We start from the raw sequence: 19,069 nt of genomic DNA, 5'->3' as shown, positions 1-19,069 counted from the left end.
TGTGAATGTATGACCTGCGGTCACACATTATAGGTTTAGTGTTCTTCACATATGCGTTGACATATGTTGCTAGAAGTATAGTTATTATCCCCCTAAGCTTGTTTCAACAAAGTAAACGAAATGATCCTGTGTACATTTTTATTATATGCTCCATCTATCCTCATGTGAGAAGTTTACTTTGGGATTCCCTGGATTGCCCTGGGAGGCAGATTGAGAAAGACTGATATGAAACGTACGCTGCTGTAATAAATCTATAACAGGCTACGCTGAAGCTAACACAAATAAACTGGGTAAAATACTCTTATCTCCAAGCCTTGAACTTGAACCGGTTACCAGTGGCAGCAATAAACTGGACTAAGATCAGGAGCAGCAGCACTTAAGAATGTGAATCATCAACTATCTGTAGGAATTTTGAATTCTTCCATAGGTTTCTATGGGCAACTGTGGCAACCCAGTTCCTGCAGTCTGTATGCCGAAGTGTCCTTGGGAGAGATACTGAATCCTTTGATGCTTTACTCAGGATGTGAGCATGTGATAGATAGGCATTTCCAGATCAGCGTCCCTTAGACCTGGAAGCTACATCCATCTATGAGATACAGTCTATCTATCTATCTATATTTATACCTTTATCTATATCTTTCTATCTGTCTGTCTAGTCTATGTATGGGCTGAGTCCAGACAGGATTGTTGTTAAAATTAACATGTTACAATAAATCATCTCCTTGAAGTTTTTCTTGTTTGTTATTAAATTTGATTAGCTGTTATTGCTTTGTGCTCGTATAAAGGATGTGCAGATGTGCGAATATTATAGAAAAATCTCAACTCTTGATTCCTACAGAGAAAGGAAACACTGATTGTTGCTGTGTGGGCATTTTATTAATGGCATAGGTTGAGTCTACTTGTTCCCCAAGAAGGGAAATGCACTCTAAATCAATGAGTGATCATATTATTGCATGGTATAATAAAGTAAGTATTCCTTTTTGTCTCCATTGCCAGAATAAACAGCAATCGATCAACAGAATAGACAATAGAGGTCTGTTCTATTCTGTTCTATTCTATTCTGTTCTGTTCTGTTCAATTCTGCTGGAGTATCAATGATAAAATTCTTTCTTTGCCATTTCAATTATGTTTTATATAAGAGCATGTGCTATTTAAGAATATAGCTATACTTCTATGCTATGTGTACATGAAAAAGATTTTCTGGCATGCTGGTATGTTATGAATAGCAGGATGCCCTGATGGTTTCAGCCAGCATGCTTTTCTAGCCATTTTGACCCACATCCCTCTCCACAGCACAGTATGTTGTATATGTTGCAAGAGAACACAAACAGATGATTTAAAGGATGTAGCCAGACCATTTTTTTTACTTACAATTTTATGCCACAAATAGTGAGGTCAAAGTTCAAGGCTCAATGTTGTGATGCAACGGTATGTTCCAGCTATACGGATCCTGGATGCAGTGCTACTGTGTACAGGCAGTATTCATTTTGGAACATTGGGAACGTGTAATTGCACTTTACACTGCAAAGTACCAGTGTGAAATCATATCAAATCTGTTATCTGATATATAATAAAGCAGATAAGCTCATAGGTAGGCTGCACTGTTTTTGAAGCACCACACATGGCGAAGACTGTAAAGTGTATTTTGCTCATACTTTTAGCACTGACTATCTCCATTGTCTGTGTTGTTGTGTCAGGACCATTGCTCATGCATTATTTTAGTATGAATGCAGTTTCGGGCACGTGCAAGTACAGATTTAATAGTTACCTTGTAACACAAAGCTTTTCTAACCAACCCTTCAGTCTAACCTCTCTTTGTGAAATCTCAAATAGTACAAACTTTGAAGTTGTAGTATTTCTGCCTGCAATCTGCCACCCTCAGGTCTTGCAAATTGCAGTTCTTGTTTTGTTGTCGACAGTGTAATCCTTGAAAGTAAAGCTAATTATCTTCAGAAGCATGTCTTCCAAATACCAATTTGTAACTGTCTCTGCAGCTGGGTGGTGTCTAGAAGGGATACAGGAGATTTCAGGAGGTAATCTCCACTCGTGCTCTATTCTGAATGGCTGCTGGTGGCTTTGGTTCAGAGGGGATGTGAAACTGAAGAGAGAGAAAAAACCACAGTATTTTATTTATCTGCCAGCTAAAGAGAGATTGTCAGAACAGGTGTCAAGGTGTCACAGCTGCTGTCAAGCCCAAAGTGAGTCATGAGTCACAGGCATTGAAATTAAAGTAGAGTCGCAAGTCTGATTAAATTTGAGGAGTCGAGTATGAAGTCCTCTAATTTCTGAGTCTGGGCCATATGGAGCGATTTTACATCAGTTAATGAGAAACCTGAAGCAGTCTATAATGCTTTTGCCACAATATTAGACTTATGGAGTTTAAGAGTATTGAAAAAAAACACGTGTAAATAAGCCCCATAAGAAGTAACATCAGAAAAGATCATATCCAAAGCCAGGGAAGAGGCTTTGTTATACATAACAAAAAACATTTTTATGTGTCGATCATTTTTATTATGTTTACCTCCCTTAATTTATGCTTAATTTATGCATTATGTGTTCTTGTAATAAGTGACTGCATGTTTGTCTGTACCATTTTATACACACCAGAATTCTGAGATAATTCTGACTTTAATCTCAGAATAAAGTCAGAATTATTTCAGAATTCTGGAAAAGAGAAAAACGTGCCCACGTTTTCCCCCAGTGGCACTAGTCCTCTTCCGTAATAGTAATACTGTTTTTAAATAAAATAAAATTTAGTGTGATTCCAACTTGAAGCTACAAGCTGAATATGTTGGATAATAACAAGGTAGGCCCAGCATAAAACAATCTCCAGTTTTCATCCATCAAGTTGTATTCAAAAAGTCTTTAAACTATTGATTAAGGCAATAAACCCACCAGGAAAGCATTTATTGAGAGAAGAGTCGTTTTCCCAAATCAACAGTCAAACTTCTTTTTCTATTTCCAGGTTTATCCAATCACGTTCCTGACATCCAGTCACCCGATATCCGCCACACCTTATCATCCCCTCTCTCCACACCCTCTCTGTCTTCCTGTGGGCTCACTTCAACATGACTTAGCACAAAATCGAAACTTTAAAATCACTTCATTACGACACGACATCTCGTTAATTCAGTAACATTAATACTTTTTCTCACATAAAACGTTTGCATTTCTCTTATTAAATCATGTTAAATGTTAAAACCAAACTTTCTCTGAATATTTGCTTAGTCATTCACACCAAGCACTGCAGACCTCAGACGAGCTCGTTTATGGCTATGAGCCATGTTTACATTCCCTGCTGGTGCAAAACAAGCCCACACACACACACACACACACACACACACACACACACACACACACACACACACACACACACACACACACCAAATCACAGTAAAAGGTCAGAAGGTCAGGTATTACAACCATTTCATTTCACTTTGGTTAAAAAAAGACGATTTACTATTAGCAATGCACATACAGATCAACTTTATTATAGCACTCTGTATCATTTAACACGTCAAAAGGATAAATATTACGTCCTTCTATTGCACCTCTGGATGGGGCTGAGCTGAGGGATCTCAATCTCATTGACTCCCTGCTGACTATTAAAAAAGACACAAACTTAAGGTTTATCAGCATCACTTTTAAGACCCAGAGGCCAGGTCTAGTTTTAAAATACTCCACGGTTCCAGCCTGGACTAACTAACTCAATAGAACGAGTCTCTAAAATCGAGGCTGTGTGCCCATAAATAAGTAATCTCATCTGTTGTTTGTGAAGTGCCTTTGCCACACAGCTATGTGTTGTTGTGGATGATGTGAGGTGTTTCCTCTGACCTGGAAGATTCACAAAGGGAGGTTATCTGGGTGGATGTGTGGATTGAACAAGCTTCAGCCTTCTACAAAAGATGGTTTTGCTTGTTTGTTTGTTTTTTGTTTCAAACAGAAAGTTAACGCTACTTTCAACCTTAACCACTCCAAAATCTTAACCGTCTATTGCTGTAACCTTGACATCAAAGTATTTTTGTTTGTCTCCAATGTGAAAATCAATCTTTCTACAAGAAAATAAACAAAACTCTAAACCCACAGCAACAAATTTCAGTGCCTGTACAGTTCTCTCAATCAAAATGTAACCAACGATTGTCGTGAGGTACAATAGGATGAGATCATGATATTACATACTATTATCTAGCATTACTCAAGCTGTTACGATGTTCACTAATAAGGAACTGTATTAAAGTCATATTGACATTATATTTACTTTTTGTTACTTCATCCTAATAGCTGCAGACATGGTTACCTAATGTAATGTTAATTTATAACATACCGCTAGCTAATGCTATGTAGAAGATTTATTTGCAGGATGACCCAGCACTGTAATCCATGGTCAAAGCAATCATACTGAACATTAATCTAACATTTGTGGAAAAAATAGCAACTACTAGGGATACTCTGCCACTGACAGGCAGGTGACTTCAGCTATGGAGCTTTCAACCAGACCTCCAGTCTTTCTTTAAACTGAGTTTTTACCCACTTAATCCTTTAAAGTGAACAGACAAGGAATAATATCTGTGCTGTATATCTTCCAGACCAGGAAGCTTATTCAGCAAGAGCTCCCATGGGTCCTATCAGGCGATAGGGACTGTGACCTATATGACTTTTCAGGTCAGATGACTTGAAGGATAAAACAGGTGCCAATTTACTTACATAATACAAAAAAATAATGACAAAATACAGAACTTGTACAACAACATGTGGCTACCATTTCTAGTTGCAGAATAAATTTTTTTGTTGTTTGTGAAATATGATTCAAGGCCAACAACTGTACTTACTTGGTTAAATATTTGTGGTACTTATTTTTAATGTCACAGCGCAATGTGACAAGATCTTGATCATATCGACAAAATCCAAAAAAAGGGGTTGTTGACTTTTCTCAGTTGGAAACAGAAGAAGACAAGCGGAGGACCTTGATACTCTTTGTCTGTTTTACACACGACGCTCAGAGCCAATCAAACTCAACTGATGACTTTTGACCTTGATAAAAGGGACGCTGAACCCCTAAGGTCTCATAAGCTTTGTGTTGATGGGTCAGAGAGAGCGTTAGCTTAGCATATAATTAATGCTTAATAACCCCTGGTTGTTTGTCAACACTTTTCCCACTGTCTTTTTCCATGCCTTATAATCTTCAGAGTGCCTGCAGGCACAGCATTCGCTGATAACATCTTAAGCCTCTTGTTCCAATACCCTGGCCTGGCAGTAACAACACTGGCCAGTCACTCATTTACAAGCAAAGATAAATGCACAGTCCTTAATCTGTCTCCAGTTAGGGCTTCAGCAACACAACACAGGCCAGGCCCACGCCTTTCACTCCTCCTCAGGCTTAGCTGCTCCATCATCCCTGCTGCTGCCACGTAGGCTGCCTCCACTCTCACCTCTATCACCTGCCACACAGGTACCGGGTGATAAGCGCACACAGCCACAGAAATCTCTCCCAGTAATTAGGATGAATTTTAAATTTGACAGCTTTTGTGAAAAGCCATTATTTTAGCACTGCTGAAGACTTGCTTTGGAGTTTCTTTCTCTAGAAATATCATCTGGATGAATAAAACTAAGATTATTTGATCCAAACACTGAGTTAAAACACTAATCACTTAGTTGATTTAGCTTCATCAAATAGTTATTTAAAAAATTGCCAAACATCATTTCAGTCTGTCAGTGGTGCAGATTTGATGTTTTCGTTTCATGTACACTAAAACCTATACATTATTCCACGGGTTAAGGGTAAAAGACATGTTAATAAAGATTTAAAGATTCAAAATTGTACATATTAAAGCTGCATAACACAATCGTGGATGTCTCCCGATACCACCAAACAAAAAACGATTAATTAGTCCTGCAGCCCAAGAAAAGAAAGTGAGAGTCAGGTGACAAGATAGTTTCAAGAACAAGTATATTAAAAAAAACATTATGACATAAAAGTATCTATACAAATATTTGCAATTATTTTCACTGGTATTTAATTTTCAACATTAACATCAACTTACAACAAGGAAAACTTAAGGTAAACCCCTTAACCTGACTCTTAGATAAGTTAATGTTATGAGGGAAAGATAAAGAAAATGTGCCGTGGTATATTTGTGGTTAAAATGTGTCAATTATCTAATCACGGTGACCAAGTAATTATATCAATTAACTAAAATATTTTACCCAGAGCTCCATACCACTTTCATGTCTGTGTATTATGTGTAAAGGCTGGGCAAGGGTAGCTTATCATACAAACAGACAGCCTGACTCCATACTAACAATGAGCCAAGCGGCATCTCCAACTACTGACTTGTGTTTACTGTTTCTCTATCCTGCTAATATCAGGTTAGCCATACATTTACAAACAATATGCTAATCTATTTTTTTGTATGTTGAATAAAACTGTTGTTCCTCTAGTCGGTTTATCTCTCATATCCAGAAAAAGCCAAACACTCTTCACCGGACTCGAATTCCTCCTGTGTTTGATCGGTAATATTTCTGTTTCAGTCACTCTTGAGCTCAGGCAATTTAAAGTGTCAGGCAAGCACAACAAAATCACTGTCAGTGCCATATAATTATTGAGAAGAAAATAAAGAAATAATTAAATGTGAGTCAGTTACACAAGCTCATTAAAGCTTATGGTATCCACTCTATTTTCCTTTTGGTTTGAATGAGACAAAGAGAGAACAATATCCCATTAAAGGCTGTTTCCACATCCTATTCATTTGAATTGGTAGTGAAGTGTCAGTGTTTTTCTGTGGATTAAAGTCTGATAGCACTCACAGGAAGAATGATTCCCCCCGTTTGAAGACTTGTGAATACACACAAGGCAAGACAGACAGTGAGAGGCAGAGGAGAACAGACAGAAAGAGAGACTGAGTGAGAACAGATGAGTGGGAAATATAATGGAAGAATGCTTCTAATGCACTGTCTGTAGAGGGTGAATTAGGAGGCAAATGGTGTGATTATTGTGTGATGTGGTAGTGGTAGTGGCGGTGATGGTGGGATCTTGCCAGCCCCAGGATGCAGATAGAAACCACCAGGGGTACAGAAGGGGAGCAGGCAATTGTGATTTATGGGTAGCAGCGGGCTGATAAGGCAGCTCCCTTCATTTAATGCCTTATCGGCTGCGTTAAAGAAAGGCCACAATTTGCAGCATTCTTAAAAGCCCCAGATGTGACTAATCTCTGCAACCTTCCGCACAATCTGTCTCAGGAAAAAAACTATAGATCACTCACTTGTCTTACTGATCTCAGCCTCTTCTCCCTTTAGCATAACCACGGAAACGTGATGGAGAAAAATGTGCGTTTCAGCTCTGAAATAATATGCTAAAGCTGTACAAATAATAAATAAAAATTAAAAAAAAATAACACTGCAACACTTAAACCATTAAACTAGAACTTTAATACGAAAAAAATAAATGTTTTTATAATAATTTGCAGATGCACATTATAGATGCTGAAAGAAAATGTGCCTGAATTATGTTTTATATAAGAAGCGTTCAACGTATCAGCACAGATGCAATGCCCTTATGAGCTGCTGTCATTTGTTGACATATGTGCGTACTCAGCTCGGTCGATACGATGCCTGAGAGGAGCTCCCGTGTTGTGGAGAGGCTGGTATTTTGATGGTCGTGACTGTATTAGCCAGTCCAGATGACTGCCTGGCTGTTAGCAGCCGCCTTATTTGTGCTATCAGGTGTTCATGAAGAGTGCCGATCATGTCAGGTCCCAGTTATGTGCAGCTCTTCATTCGTGAGACCTGGGATGTTGACTGGTTTTTGTTCTGTGAGGTCGCTGTGGTCTGCTCTTAGGTCCACCAGCCACATGTTGTTGATGTTGCGTGACATTCTCTTATGTTGATCATGGCTTTTTGGTCATAGTATGCAAAAACTTGTAGATTCAACCTAAACATAATAGGGCACACAAGATTGTCTCAGTCTCCTCTGAATGGATTAAACTTCCAAAAAAACATTTTTCCATGCAAATGGAAACCACGACTTGGTCATAAAACTGCATAAAAACTGCAGTGAAGTTCATGCAAAACTTAAAAACTCAAATGAAATAAAGTTAAATGAAATCATCACTCAGTCCACACACAGAAAACAGAAACTTCTGCTACTTTGTCAACTTCCTGCTTTCACTGTCAGGATGCAGTTCCCAGTGTCGTGCTTCATACACCCACCATCTACTCTGACCTCCACCCTATAATTCATGTCATATGAAAATATAGAACTTTGTCCACTTAAAAAAGGACAAGCAAATTAGAATACAGATAAAATTTTTGGGCAACAGAAAAAATGGTATCTTTAAAAGTGTGCAGAAGAAAAGAAGCAAAACTTCACTTGAGTGGATTAAATATTCTCCTCTAATTCACTGCATGCAGACACTTTATGATTGAATTTCTATTGCAGACTCACACACACACACACACACATACACATCTCCAGTGTCAGTTGTCTCACCAATGTTCTACCAATAAAATGGAAACTCGACATAGCGGCTGATCAATACTAATCACAGAAATAATTACTCACCAGAGCTTAGTATGTTATTGATTTTTAAGGCAGTCGTTTGCATTACTGTCATATCTGATCCTAATAATCTTAAAGGAGTTTTTTCCCCTTCAAGTTTAAGGTCCTTAGTCACGTTGTGTATAATGTATGAATGTCATTGCAAGGTCTAATCAATGCATACTGATGTCTTGAACAGCAGCTATAGTGACTTCTATAAGCAGCCGTATGCTTTTAATGTTTGAACTGCGCATGAATAACATTGCTGTAGATTAACAGTGTCATCTAGGGGAAACTTATTTATACAAGAGAGCAGGTAAGTATTGATCAGTTTGGTCAATACGGCAAATAAACAATACAGACTTTTTCCTGAGCAGTCTCAAATTAACCGGACTAGCCAAAAGAGGCGCCCCCACACTGGTCTGCACTTGTTTTTTCACAGATCAAACTGTGATTTACCATCAGGCTCAGTAAACTGTGGAGTTCTCTTAATAGTTGTGTGCAAATAGGCTGAAGGAACTGAAGCAGTGTTCATCTTCAGGTCACTGATGTGCAACGTGACATTGCCTGGTAATCCCTCCCGTGCCGTCATTCACCTCTGCGGTTAGCACAAGCGGCGACAATCCTCCAAATCTATGGGATTTTTGACTTTAAAACGCTTCTCTTTCTTTAAATTAAGTGCATATATTAATTTGTTCATATGCCTCACTGTGTTCTACAAGTGTAATTAGTCTGGGATACTCAGCAGTAGATTTTTTTCCCCTCCTTCATTCTTAAGTATTCATGAAAGCCAGTGATCTGACAAATGGAATTTTTCAGCACGGTAGCATCTCGCATCTCAAACCTTATTCCAACAGATAATCCTGTTTAAATATCCAGCCTGGTTTACACAGCCCAGGTAGGGAAAGATCTGCAAATTGCTTTTAAACACTTGGACATGCATACTTATGCACGTGTTTAACCTTCTTCTGTCACATACCTACATATAATGAATGCAACACAAACAAAAGTGCACATCTACGTTGGTTTGTGATCAGTTCCTATAGGAAAACAAACAGAAAGGATGCTTGCTGTATTTCCTGTTCCATTTGGGGCTCGGCTTCCACCTGACCTCCGCGCTTCTGTTATATGGAATGTCCTACAAGCTAACAGTATCTGCCCCTGGGCTGCTGCAGCCTTGACTTTGCTGTGTTAGTCTATTCTCAGTTCGCCAGACTAATTCATCACGAGCACGCCGCTAACACCAAGGTCGCTCTCATAATGAGGCGGGTCAGCGTGATAAAAGGTAAAGCTCTGATTGGATCGCAGCAAAGGGCCCAAAGACGACCACCTTACAGGTTCACATTTACCCTTCAACCTCTGCGACTTAACTTAACATGTCCCTGTTGCTGTTACACATACAGTGCACCACCCACCGCAGCGCTGGCAGCCTGCGTATTGTTTACTCTCCTCTCTTTGTTGTCACGGTCCATTGGGGAACATCCTACAAGTGAACTGGCATTTGACGGGGGTCTGTATGATGTGGGAGGAGGAGGGGGAGGCGGCAGCCCAGTGCGCTGGGAGTCACCTATTTCCTCGGGAGGCAGGGCCTTTTGGTCTGCTGGTCCGCGCTGCGTGTTTCCTGCCCCCTCCTCTGTCTCTGTCTCCCTGTGTTTCCCCACCGCTCCAGCCCGCCTGCACGCCTGACAGACAGACAGATGCTATCTGGCGTGCATCTCCAGCTCTGGGCCTCTATCACTCTCCACAAACAGCCCATTGCTTCCACACAGGCTGCAAATTTCGCCTGCCTCTCTCCCTTTAGATAAGGGCCAATATCAGTGACAGAACATATTTTATGTATGAAATGTAGCTCACAACAAGCAGTCAAGCATTAGGTTTGTTTAAATAGATGATCCTTATCGGCATTCTTTCAACACAGAGTTTTGACATTGTTCTCTGTTTATTTTTCTTTGCACACAATTCTTTTTGCGCTATCTAGCCACACAATTGGCTTTTAGAGAGGCTCCTGTCCAGGGGTTGAATTCATTGCTATTTTAATTATAGCCGCTCAGTGCAGCAGGACCGACTGAGTGAGGAATATTTCCTGCCCGACTGCAGTTGTAGTTCTTCTTCCTAAACCCATCCAGTCAACATTCCAGCGGATTATTTGCCAGGGATTTCTCTTGTCAGAGAAGCGACACTTTTCCCCCTACTGTTGGCTGTTGTTAGCATCAGATATTGGATGATTTCCATTTAGTGCTTAGGTTATGCTTGTCAGTTTGTGCCCAGCATTTTTGTAATGATGGAAATAAGATCTCACATATGCCATGAGTCGAGCTGACATAATAGTTTGGTTTTGGCTTGTGTGAGTGTGTGTGTATGTCTGCATGTTTGAACTGCAACAACAAAAAGATATGTATTTATGTGTTGCAATGAAATAAACTCTATAATAATTATTACTGTTTCTAAAATTCCCAAACATGTCATAAATTATAATGTACAGTGGGGCATCTTTTCTTTTTTATTATTATGTCTCAAGCTTTACCTTGTCATAACAAGCCCTGCCCTCGTTCATCCTTTTGGGTTGTCCCCTCTAAACACCCCCCCTAAAAAAGAGCAAAGCCTCACCCCCAACGGCACACACAGAATGGTGGGGGGGGGGGGGGGGGGGGGGGGGGGGGGGGCATGCAGGTCATTACCATAACAAGCTGGCGTGTTTCTGAAGATACACTTGTTCAGAATAGACGGGGGCAAGAGGGGGGCAGGCCGGGGTGGCAGCGCAGGCCCAGTTTATTTCAATAACAACAGCCAGACACAAGGCCTATCTAGTTGGACTTTGAATGAAACACTTGGGCTCCGATGGAGCGATAAGACACAGATGCTAAAAAAGGAGGACTGCTGGAACGGCCCCTTGACCCTCGCCTTGCTTGTTTTCATGGAGCAAATGAACGTGGTAAATACTGGTAAAAATGGCATATAGTTTAATGAACTGGTTCATGGTTCATGAACTGGTTCATCCTTTAAGCTCAATCTATTAACATAGGAAAATAGTATTAATATCAAGTTAAAAATATTTTTAAGCTACATCCTCTCCACCAATATAGCTTTGTGTAAACCTGAATTGTTAATTACAGAGCAATCATTTTCACATGAATGGCTGTGTTTACTGTGGGGCAACTGATCTATCCCTGGGGAGGACGATGTCAAGTGCTTTACACATAAACAGATGTGTACCCCTCACTCCCACAACCCGTTTCTTTTTTCCCCCTTTTTTTTTTTTTACACTCAGGTAATCCTTGAGGTTAAATCTGAGCTAAACTCAACAGTGAAAAAGAACCAGTGTTTTATTATTTGTACAGATAGAGCTCGCACACTTAGATTTAGAAGGCGATGTCCTAAATCTCAGCTTGATTTCCTATGTTAACTGTGGCTTAGCTGTGGCTGGGCTGGATGCAGGAGAGCCTGTTGAGAGTTAGTGGAGTAGTTGTAAATATGTGGTAACACTTTCAGTGGTAATCCTCCTGCACAAAGAATTGCCAGAGATTATGGACCGGTTGTCTGACAGAGAGAATCCTCCGGCACAATCAAATTCCTATGGCTGCTGAGATTTGGAGAGGGCACAATGCTGTACTGCTCGGCTCGCCGGTAATGTGAGGGCAAGCTTCTCCCTCGATGGAGAGCTAAGAAGCAAATATAGCATAAAGTGCATAGTAAGTAAACAGGGGGTGGCTAAAAATATAGCATTATAGCTGGGAATGGTGGCAGGAAAACGGTGTTTGAATTTTTTATTTTCCCCAAGTAAGATGGCAGTTGCGGTCCACTTCACCGGGACAATCTGACCTGGGCCTGTCTTCCCCTGTTGATACCGCCGACCATCTGTGCTGACCCGAGCCGAGAAAGACGTGAGAACCGGCAGCCTCCTCCACCTCCTCCTCCTCCTCCTCCGAGTGCTACACAATCGCCCTCGCTGACACATTTTGAGTGGGGTTTAAGGAAGTGAAGTGAAGAGAGAGTGTGAGGGAGCGAGAAACCCCACCACAGCCCCGAGGATGAATAGAAGATAGAAGCCGTTTCATTTCAAAATCGGCCTCTGCACTTGGCTGAACCTACAATAAAAGTTGATAATTGAGAAGTGAAAGAGTAGGATCAATATGACTGTGAAAAAAAAATGGAGGCTTGGGCTTATGTTTAATGCAGTTTAACTGATATTTAATATTTTCTGCTTTCTCTCTCTTCTTCTCCTTTTGTCCACATTAAAATACTTCAAAAAGAATTCTAATAAAGTGGAAATTAAAAGGAGCGTAGATTGGGGTTGGAAAGAGAGGCCTCTAATCCCGCTATCTCTTAATAATTCAAAGTCTCTTTTATTTTCTGAATAAAAAGCGGAATTAATCTGGCACTGTGAAGCTGTCCTCTCTTCTCACTGTTTAAATAAATCCCCGTTCGTACATTAGACGCGAGGAGGCCGGCTCTGGCTCCTCGCCAAGCTCTGTGTCAATTCCCTCCTGCCTCCTTCCTTTCTCTCCCAGCCCCTCTTTATTCCCTTTCTTTTGCTTTCTGCCAGGGAGGGACCTGTGAGAGAAGCCATGCCACCAGAGAGCTGCTATCTCCAGAACCTGCTCAGCACACAGGCCTATCACAGGCAGCTAAGACCACTTAGCTCAGGCCGCCAAAAGGCACCCTTATGAAACTTTACCCAGATATTAGGGCACTGTGGAGCCAAAAGATATATTACAAAGGCATTGTGTAAGGCAGTGACCATTTATAGTATTTATATAAGGCTGCCCCAGCTGTCAGAAGAAGCAGAGTTACTATTTTGGAGAAAAAGCGAGGTGAACATTTTATCATTTCAGCCCAAGGAAAACTGAGAATTTTGATTGTGCCTGTAATAAATACAGAAGAGAACAGAGTCATTTCTAATAATGAATTATATCATTATTTGCTTTGTTTCACTCAATATTTAGTCAGTGTTTCTGTACAAGAGACAATTTCAACAATTCAACAATAAGTCCACTCCACAAATGGATGGCTAAGTCACTCAGCTTTTCATGAGACAAAAGACGAGCCTTTGAAAACTGACACCATGAAATAAAAGGAGCTTAGGCTCCGAGAGCAAAAGCGAGTGAACGCAGCAGACGGAGGAGTGGGGATATAGAAACAGGCCCGAGCATGAGCACAAGGGCCTGCAGGCTCCTTGATTAGCGCTGCCCTCTCTATCAGTTTGCAGGCTGTCTTCAGAAACCTCTTGGCAGCAGGCCCCCCCCTCCTCCCCGTGTCCGTGAACTCCTCTTCTGGCGGTGCTGCAGGGTAGGAAGCTGATACAGTCGACACGCCGGCACTCTCTGCATCCCAATGATGCATCTGTAGAGATGAGCGCTGAGGCTGTCCTTGCTCTGATAGACGCCTTTTGTGGTACTCTAGAATCTAAGATCCTCGGCTCGATCCTGGATCAGCCTTCCCTCTCTCCCCTCTGTGGTCAGAGATTTATGGCATCGCTTTCCCACTCTGTCTTCCTCGCTCTCTGCATACGCTCCGGCTCAAACTGCCCACACTTCCAATTGTGACGATACTTTCCTCCGAGACTCCGGCTGAAAGACAGACAATGGCTTTAGACTCTTTGCTTTTTCTTCGGCAGACATTCATCCGGCAAGATGCGCCGTTTGAAAAGCACACCCGTGTCAACCAATTGGCTGTTTATGATTTAACAATATGCTGGAAAATATCAGTATCTTCTCAAGGTGAAGCCTTGGACTTGTGCACCCTATAACCAATACACACATCTAATTTATGTGTTGAAAACACGTTGATTTTGTGAGGCTGTTGGAAATGAGATTGACATGCCCGGTTCTAGGGCCAAGCCTTTCTAAAACCCAACACGATTTTTTTTTTAACTGCTATATTGCTCCTTGCAGAAATCTCTACTTTATATGTTATCAAATGATAAAAAAAATATCAAGAGAAGGAAATAGAGGAGGCCCAGAGGGAAAGTGTAAAGGTGTGTCTTAAGTTCCCTGAAGGCAACAAAAAGTCATTTTCACTGAGGTGCGTGCTATTTTTATTTATATACCTCCTTTGCTCTGTTTCTTCATACATACTGTTTGTGGGGCTATCATTATACCAGACAGAAAGGTGGGGGTAAAAACCATTTGCATTAGCATCACTGTCTGACTCCAGGCACTAAGCAATGATACTTTATTCCATACCATTCAGAGAGGCCATTATCACTCTCCCCCCTCTGTCCCCTCTTCCAACAGGGAACTCACACACACACACGTACTCGCAATTACACAACGCGCCGCGCACACCATTCCCATCCAACGCTATCACGGATAGCATCTCCCACAACACTGGCACAGAGGTACAGGACGGGTGAGGGAAGTGGAGGGGAGGGACATTTCCGGAGGGGGGTCCTGGCATGTAATTGTCCTGGTGAGCACTCAATAGCACCTTAAACCAAGCAGGCAATCTACAAAGCTGTGCAGTGAAGGAGGGAAAGGCCCTGTGGCTATGGGGACCCTAATAGGAACTTCTTTCTCACAGAGATAAATGGAGAAAGTTCCTTTTATTTATCGGTAGCTGCTGTTTGGGACTGGGGCTATCAAAGCGCAGCAGTGCTATTTATCCCTCCAAAAAGGATTCGTCCGACACAGGGCTGAGGGCGAAAAAGGGAAAGAGAAGGCTAAGGAGGGGGGCGACCACTGGAAATTGGCAGAAACAGAAGGTCGAACTGTTTATCTTTTTATTCCCATGTCTCTCGCTCTCCTTCATTCTTCTCCAACTGTCCTCTCTCGGTTTACCTGTTGTGGTAAGATACACAGCTGCAATAAAAAACTCTTTTGGTAGCTGTTACTGTATGGAAAGCAGACAGGTTTACGGCCACAGAAATTCAGTCAGAGATCAAACCGGCAGGGTTATTCCAATATATTACAGCCAAGGTGAGCAAATAATTAGTTTTCACTCTTCAGATGATGGAAGTTGCAGTGACAGTCAAATTCAAGAGTAAATGAACAAAAAGCTCCACGCCATCCATATCAGGCCAACTCCACTGCTTTGATAGTGAGTATAACATCCTAATGCATATGTTAGGTTATCAAATAAGTGGGCCCTCAAGCGTCAGTCACCTAATTCACTGAAACAACAGTGAGTGAAATATCACACCCCGAGTGCTTGTCCCTTCTGTGTCCTGAGCATTGCATGGAGAATAGCTCCACTGAGAGGCATTCGCTCTGCCGTGGATGAGTGAGCATTGTTCAACAAACGCCTGTCAGCACTCGTGACCCTGCATACATATTCTGTACTGTGCACACAATGCAAAGGGAAGTAAGAGTGTGCTTAGTATAAAGCCTGTTACTGAAAATGCCAGCTAAACACAATAACAGCAAAGCAATGACGCATTCAGGAACAACTGAAGTATCCAATAGTTCGACTGTTTCTTATCTTAACTTCCACAATATCTCAAATATCTCTCAAAACGATGTCCTAAAAAATTTGTTTATTGAACAGTTTCGTAAGTGTATTAACTGCAAGTAAACAATGCACAATTTAACCAAAAATCATTGAATCATCTCAGCACACCCACCCGTGCAACCTGACCGGGCAGCCAGAGAAATTCGCCCCCTTAGCGATGCTGGCGCTTCTCCCTCTATAGCCTGTGGCGATAAATCTATGCAAGCTTTGACTGATCAGCAGTTTCGAATAAACTTAGTAGAGTTTTTATCAAGAGTTTAATCGTTTATGAATGTGCAATGAGTGACTATTTCTATATTGAGATCATAAGGACAAAAGGAGACTTTTTTTTGAACATGTTAATCTAGAAGCTTTGCAATGTCAGGAAACAAAACAGGAAAACTTGAACATTTACGACTTTAGCCTGGTTTTTTAAATGCTGTCACGATAGTTTTAAATGATCTACACAGGCAACACAACTGTGCTTGTAGTGATGATATTGAATGTCCGCATCAACTTCAGCAGTCACATTTGTTAAATGCTAACAGCTGGTAAACAGTGCAACAGTGCTAACAACTGTCTGAAGGTTCTCAGTCATCCAGGTCATTGTAGTGGCTTCTTTCACTCCTCTTTGAAAGAGGAGTGAAAGAAGCCATTTATGTCCACTGTGAGTGACCATCTTTGAACAGAGGCGGTGGTTTACGACATAAACTGTCTGCCATCTATAATCCAGTTTTGAGATCCCTTCCCAGACGCCTTAACACCCACTGACGTCAGGAAATCACACGATAGGGTGGGGCTAGGTTTCACAATGAGCTCACCCGAAACCCTGACTGATTGTGACCCACACCCGTTTTCACACCTTGGCTCATGTGATAAAGTAGAGGATGATCAGGGGGTCCTTTTGTCCCTCTTTGGGGGGATACTCCCACGGGGTTTAAATCTGGGACTCTCCACCATTTGACCCTAGAACTGAAGAAGCTTCTCGGATGAGAGGTGAAACGTCTTCAAGCAACTTAAAGAAGTCCAGACACTTTTCTTTCCAAGCTCCTTAGAGTGCTAACAAATGTTAATAAGCAGCTAAAAAAATGCTAACTGTAGTTCTGTAGCACGTTACACAGTCTAGCTTCTTTGTATCGGAATAGTCGCCCCCTGCTGGTCTTTAGAAACAATGCTATTTTATAACCTTGAGGCTACGTCCATCTTTTGTACACTGTGTTCCACACACACTCTTTTCTAAAATTATCTTGACAGTTTGAATATGTCATGTACAACCACTCTGTTCCCTGTATTAAAGGCAGGTTATATTCATAGCACCCACCTGATTATATCAAAACATATCTGAAAAAAAACTAAAAGAAAACAAAATACTATTAAATAATACAACTTCTATTTTGACTTAAAGGCCATTTTATAAATTCTGTAAAAGAACCCACAACTTACCGCTTAGTTCGGTCTCTCGCTCTGTTAAGCTAGCATTGCCTAGTGTATCTTCTGAAGTATGAAAAACGTAGCAATTTATCGCAGTATTGTGTATGTACATTTCTGTTGTGGTTAGAAACCCTTACAAAGACACAAATTCTAGACAATCTAACATTTTTATAACAAAAAAGCATCTAAAGCAGACATTATTTGGAAGTCACCTTATGACAGCGATCGATCACCAAACTGATCTGAAATTAAAGTCATCGCTTGTCATTAACATCAGTCTCTTCTCCAGCAAGTGTCCTGGCAAAAGAAGCTCAATTGATGGCTCTCTTTGAAGCCAAGTGTGGTTTAGGAGGTGAAGGAGGACTGGGCAAACCACACACTGGTGATGAATGACTTCACTGATCCATTACTGTCTATTTTAGTCCAGTAATCCAAGTGGGAATGCCCACATCAAAGGCTGGCTCATTCCTAAGAGGAATTCCCCTCATACTTGGACATGCAAATGAGCAGGGTCTCCTCCAGGCCCCCACACCTGATTGAGGCGTGCAACGCTATTGCCAACGACGTGCCATGGGAATTACATACCAAGGGATGGCATCCAATTGGACCAAACTCTCCCTAAGCAATTTGCTTTGGCATTATTCACTGGCATAGTCAGGCATGGCAGCACTTCCTTTATTTCACGGCCATGCCGCAAGATTTCTGGCTGGACCTTGCTTGGAAGCCATATTATGGCTGAGAAAGGAGGAAAAGAGGGATTTGGTTTTTACAAAAGAATAGCACATGGATCTGTGTCAGTGTCTCTGCTCGTTCAGGTTTTGGGGGACGATTCACTTGTTGCCTGAGCTTATGATGAGATGTTCATGATTCTCCTGCTGCTACTGATCCTATTTGAACAAAAACAATTGTCGCTGCTCCGAGTTAAAGCTGCCAAACAAGTTTTTACTTCCATGAAACAAAAGGAACATAAATGTGGAAATCTACAGCTGCTGATACAATGCTAATTCATTTATCTGATTCCACGGTTGAAAACAACAAAATCTGGGCGTGACACAAATACGGTGCATGGGAGAAAGAAATGTAAATATGGAAGTAACCAGACTTGGCCACCTCCAAGTTTTAGTGATTATATTGTCCCACAAAGAGAAGGTGGGATTTTACTGCTGCACTGCAGACAGGACTGAGTGCAACAACATGAAGGTCACTTGGCTCCCTGGACAACCCCTGCCAGTAAAATGGCAAGGGAACAAGGGAAGAATAATAGATATTTCAATGAGTAATTCTTAGCTGAAAAGTGAATTTATGTACATGCAGATGAGGAGAAGAAAAACGGGTCAGTGACTGCAATGGACCCTGGCTGGGGGAGCAGGAGCACAGGTTTAATTCCTGCTCAGCCATGCATTCGCCAGCCAGAACAGCAGACGGCCACTCTCGCTGTGTCTATAGTCGGGGACTGAGGGTCTCTGTACATCTGGGTCACAGGGTGGAAGTCCTCTTCCCTTGTAGATAATGAGATAGCAAATGCCCGGCCCTTTTTCTTGGAGGGTTCTGATACGAGGCTCCGATGCCTCTGCGAGTTCACGCTTTAGCGGGTCTTGCTCGTGCGCCCCAACCATAATTAATTTGTTTTAATTGCCTTGCTGCTCTGGTCGCTGTCCCAACATTATTTCTCCACTCTCT

Source organism: Rhamphochromis longiceps, linkage group LG23 (assembly GCF_057381845.1).
Source record: "Rhamphochromis longiceps isolate RC_006_pf linkage group LG23, R_longiceps_female_GT1.1, whole genome shotgun sequence".
Lineage (NCBI taxonomy): Eukaryota > Metazoa > Chordata > Actinopteri > Cichliformes > Cichlidae > Rhamphochromis > Rhamphochromis longiceps.
This window is presented reverse-complemented; position numbering follows the sequence as displayed.